This window comes from Penaeus monodon, chromosome 17 (assembly GCF_015228065.2).
Source record: "Penaeus monodon isolate SGIC_2016 chromosome 17, NSTDA_Pmon_1, whole genome shotgun sequence".
NCBI classification, from domain to species: domain Eukaryota; kingdom Metazoa; phylum Arthropoda; class Malacostraca; order Decapoda; family Penaeidae; genus Penaeus; species Penaeus monodon.
In genome coordinates this window covers 33,296,107-33,301,106 of record NC_051402.1, presented here as the reverse complement: position 1 = coordinate 33,301,106, position 5,000 = coordinate 33,296,107, and the positions used below count along the sequence as shown (strand labels likewise).

General features: G+C 35.6%; 1 non-coding gene across 1 annotated transcript; it reads right to left on the bottom strand.

The window, feature by feature from the left end:
- Positions 1 to 474: 474 nt before the first annotated feature.
- Positions 475 to 556, bottom strand: Trnas-gcu. The gene has a single exon. It is a non-coding gene; the product is annotated as a tRNA-Ser (tRNA).
- Between the last annotated feature and the right edge of the window lie 4,444 nt (positions 557 to 5,000).

The following is a 5,000-nucleotide window of genomic DNA, read 5'->3' as shown; positions in this document are numbered from 1 at the left end:
TGCTGAGCTTATGGTCTATAGTGAACTCTGTTCCACATTAAATACAAACCTCCATTTAACTTTTCATAATTCGCTACCACAACAAAATAAGAATAAAAAAGAATAATTTGTCTCATATTATACTTATCAAGACATATCATTAACCCTAAAGTTATATACATCAAACGTGAGATAATCTCTTATCAGCCATGACAAGGTAATATGGCCTTAACTGTACTGTAATTAGCAGCCTCAGGAGTACAATTTAACATGTGTTCGCTGTACACTTGAATGCATATGTTATGTTCTCCTGGGTGCTGAGTATTTAAAAAAGACGTATGTTAGAATACGCATCTCAGAACCATGCAAATGATCAAGATACACACGTTTCTCCTTTTTATTTTTATTTATTTATAGATTTATTTTCCATTATCCCCCCCTCTCTCTCTCTCTCATAAATTCGTTTTCTATTCTGCAGAAAAAAATTATTGCCTGCGACGAGGATGGGATTCGAACCCACGCAGGGAGACCCTATTGGATTAGCAGTCCAACGCCTTAACCACTCGGCCACCTCGTCTTGCGCTATTTGAAGGCAGTATGTGTGATTGCATGTTCTTAAAAGTACTATCTATTTTTTATATTTTTTAAAAAGTACTATGTATTTTTATATGTATGTTTTTTAAAAAAGTGCTATGTATTCTTATATATATATTTAAAAGTATTATGTATCTTTTATATGTAGGCTTTTTTAAAAGTGCTATGTAAGTCTAGAGCCATAGATATCCTAGCTTCCTAATGGTGCGGAAATTTCATGCAAAACTTAAAAAGATATATTAATATTTTTATTTTTATTTTTTTTTTTAAATTTATTATTACTGTTATTTCAATCGGAAAACAATTCTTTTAGTTGTTAAAGATTAATTTTTCGACACATTATAGAAGTGTTGCTCTCTGCTTGTGACGTCATAAATCGTGCTCATTAAAAAACCCTCTCTATTCTTTGTACCACCCACACACACACACACACACACACACACAACACACACCACCACACAATATATAATTTTAATATATAATATAAATTTTTATATATATATAAAATATATATTATTTATATAATATTTATTTTATATTATATATAGTAATATAATTTTATATATATAATATATATATATAGAAAAGGGAGTTAATATACACATACATATATTATAATCATAGTTATCATTATCTTGATCAAGACCTTAAAGATTATGTTAATAAAATATAAAAAACACGTGACGTCAAACCGAATCTCTTAAAGAAGAAGAGGAAGAAGATGAGAGAGAGAGAGAGAGAGAGAGAGAGAGAGAGAGAGAGGAGAGAGAGGGGAGAGAAGGGGGAGGAGAGGAGGGGAGAGAGAGAGAGAGAGGGGAGGAGAAAGAAAAAAGGGGGGGGTAGAGAAAGAAGGAGAAAATAGAAAAAGAGGAGAAAGAGAAAAAGAGGAGAAAGAGAAAGAGAGGAGAAAGAGAAAAAAGAGGAGAAAGAGAAAGAGAGGAGAAAGAGAAAGAGAGGAGAAAAAAAGAAGGAAAGAGAGAGAGAAAGAAAAGAGAGAGAGGGAAAAAGAGGAGAGAAAGAAGAGGAGAGGGGAGAGAGAGAGAGAGAGAGAAGAGAGAGAGAGGAGAGAGGAGGAGAGAGAGGGGAAAAAGAGAGAGAGGGAGGGAGAGAGAGAGAGAGAGAGAAGAGAGAGAGGAGAGAGAAAAGGGAGAAGAGAAAGAGAAGAGAGAGAGAGAAAAAGAGGAAAGGAGGAGAAAGAGAAAAGAGAGGAAAGAGGAGAGAGGAGAAAGAGAGAGAGAGAGAGGAGAAGGAAAGAGAGAGAGAGAGAGAGAGAAAAAAGAGAGGAGAGGGGGAGGGAGGGAAAGGGGAAGAGAGAGAGGGAAAAGGAAAAAAAAGGAAAGAGGAGAGAGAGGAGAAAGAAAAAAGAGGGGGGAGAGAGAGAGGGGAGAGAAGGAGGGGAAAAAAAGGAGAGAGACGAGGGAGGGAGAAAAGAGATGGAGAGAGAGAGAAGAAAGAGAGGGAGGAGGAGGAGGAAAAAAAGGAGAGAGGAGGAGAGAGAGAGAAGTAGTAAAAGTAAGTTAAAAAAACAGTATTTTTATGTATGTTTTTAAAAAGGTTTGTATTCTTTTAATATATTTAAAAATATTAATATTTTTAATGTAGGCTTTTTTAAAAATGCTATGTAAATCAGGCCATAGATATCTAGCTTTCCAATGGGCGAAAAAACATGCAAAACTTAAAAAGATATATAATTTTTTATTGTTTTTTTTTTTTTTTTTTTTTTTTTTTTTTTTTTTGTTAATTTTCAATCGGAAAACAATTCTTTTAGTTGTTAAAGATTAATTTTTCGACACATTATAGAAGTGTTGCTCTCTGCTTGTGACGTCATAAATCTGATGCTCATTAAAAAAATCCATCCTATTCCCAATTGACCCAAACACACCACACACACACACACACACACAACAAACCCCACACAACACACACCCAATATAAAATATATAATATATATATATATATATATATATATATATATATATATATGAATAGGTATGTATATATATACACATACATATATTATAATCATAGTTATCATTATCTTGATCAAGAGAGAGAGACAGAGACAGAGAGAGAGAGAGACAGAGAGAGAGAGAGGAGAGAGAGAGGGGAGAGAGAGAGAGAGGAAAAGGGGAGAGAGGGAGAGAGAAAAGAGAGAGAGGAGAAAGAGAAAGAAGGAGGGGAAAAAAGAAAGAGAGGAGAAATAGAAAGAGAGGAGAAAGAGAAAGAGGGGGAGAAAGAAAAAAAGGAGAAAGGAAAGGGGGAAAGAGAGGGGAGAGGGAAAGAGAAAAAGGGGAGGAAGGGGAGAGAAGAAAAGAGGAGAGAGGAGAGGGGGAAGAGAGGAGAGGAGAGAGAGAGAGGAGGAAGAGAAGAAAGAGAAAGAGAGGAGAAAGAGAAAGGGAGGAGAAAGAAAAAGGGAGGAGAAAGAGAGAGAGAGGAGAAAGAGAAAGAGGAGAGAGAGAGGGGGAGAGAGAGAGAGAGAAAGAGAGGGAAAGAGAAAAAAGAGGAGAAAGAGAAAGAGAGGGAAAGAGAAAAAGAGGAGAAAAAGAGAGAGAGAGGAGAAAGAGGAGAGGAAGAGAGAGAGGAGGAGGGGAAGAGAAAGAGAGAGAGGGAGGGGAGAGAGAGAGAGAGAGAGGGGAGAGAGAGGGGGAGAAAGAGAGAGAGAGAGAAGAGAGAGAGAGGAGGAAGAGAGAGAGAGAGAGAGAGAAGGGGAAGAGAGAGAGAAGAGAGGAGAGAAGAGAGAGAGAGAGAGAGAGAGAAGAGAGAGAGAGAGAAGAGAGGAGAGAGAGAGGAAAAGAGAGAGAAAGGAGGGGGAAAAGAGGAGGAAAAAAAAGGAAAGATAGGATGAGTAGAGAGAGAGAGAGAGAAGAGGGGGAAAAGAGAGAGAGGAGAGAGGAGAGAGAATGATTTAAATTATTATATATATATATTATTTTAATATATATATATATATATATATATATATATATTTATATTATGTACTCAAGTAAAACTACTTATAGGCTAACCATCGTGAAGAGGAATTTATGGCAATTAATAACACGACATAGTACTAACCAGCAATTTATGCATGGCAATTAACAACAGCACGATATAGGGCTAATCAAGAAATTCTGCATGACATTCAACCCAACATAGGCCTAAGCGAGGAATTCATGCATGACACTTAATGACACGAAATAGGCCTAAGCGAGGAATTTATGCAATTATACTTGGCTTTCCAACTGCTTTTTCGGAGAGCTGGAAACGAAGATCCTATTGTAATATTGCGAGTATTTCTTTTCTAACATTAGTATTTCGTATTGATTTAGTTTTTTTGTATTTAATTCGAATATTTTTTTTCTTAACATTTAGTATTTTGGTATTTTAGTATTCAATATTTTTGTATTTAGTATTTTATTACTTCGTATTTCAGTATTTCGTATTTTGGTATTTAGTATCTTAGCATTTAGTATTTTAGTATTTTCTTAACATTGGTATTATCTTTTTTCACTTTTTATTTTACGACTGAACACAAATCCGAAAATGTATGGGATTTTAACAATACAGTAAATAAGGTACTGTATTCGACACATGCTTTGGCAAATCGAAAACAGTCGGGTTATTTTAGCGAAACAGGTTATCTAAAATAAATAAATAAATAAACAGATAGATAAATAAATAAATAATAATAATGTTGTGAAATGTTGAAAAGTCATTTTGAAAATATGGAGAAATCTACGATACTGAATAAAGGGGGAAGAAAATTATACGGTCTGCTTCTATAATTCGCACCACGAATTCGCAAGAGTTTGTGGCCGAATTGCAAAGCTCCGAAACAAAAAATACGAAAGAGAAACGAGTTTATCGGGTTAAAAAGAAGTTAGAATAAACTTCAAGAGGCAACTCGGCGACGGAACAAAGACAACACAGGAATGAGAATCGAAACAAAGGTAAAATAAGTAAGAAAAAATAATTAAAAAAAGGAATTTGCAGAAACAAAAACAAACAAGTAAACCAGAAACACACTCATCATTTACAAAAAAAAAAGAAGAAGAAAAAAAAAGAAAGAAAGAATAGATAGATAAACACACAACATGCAAATATATAAATAGATACCTCAAACAAATAATAATAAAAAAATATATACATATAGATGAATAAACAAGTCATCTAAAAAACAAACAGACAATAAATTCGGACCCAAAATACAGTGAGGATCAAGCACTATACAATTAAGCAGAACAGACAGACGGCAGACACTCAAAGAAGCTGCAGCGCCGCCAGAAGGCCAGGCGGGCGGGGTAATGATGGTGATTAAAAGTCTTTGTTTGTTGTGATGGGCAACTGTCGGTCGGGGGAGGGGGCTGGGGGTGGGGGAGGGGGGTGGGGTGAGGGGGTGGGTTGGGTAAGGGTGGGGAGTAGGGAGGATGGGGGTTTAGGAGTGGGTG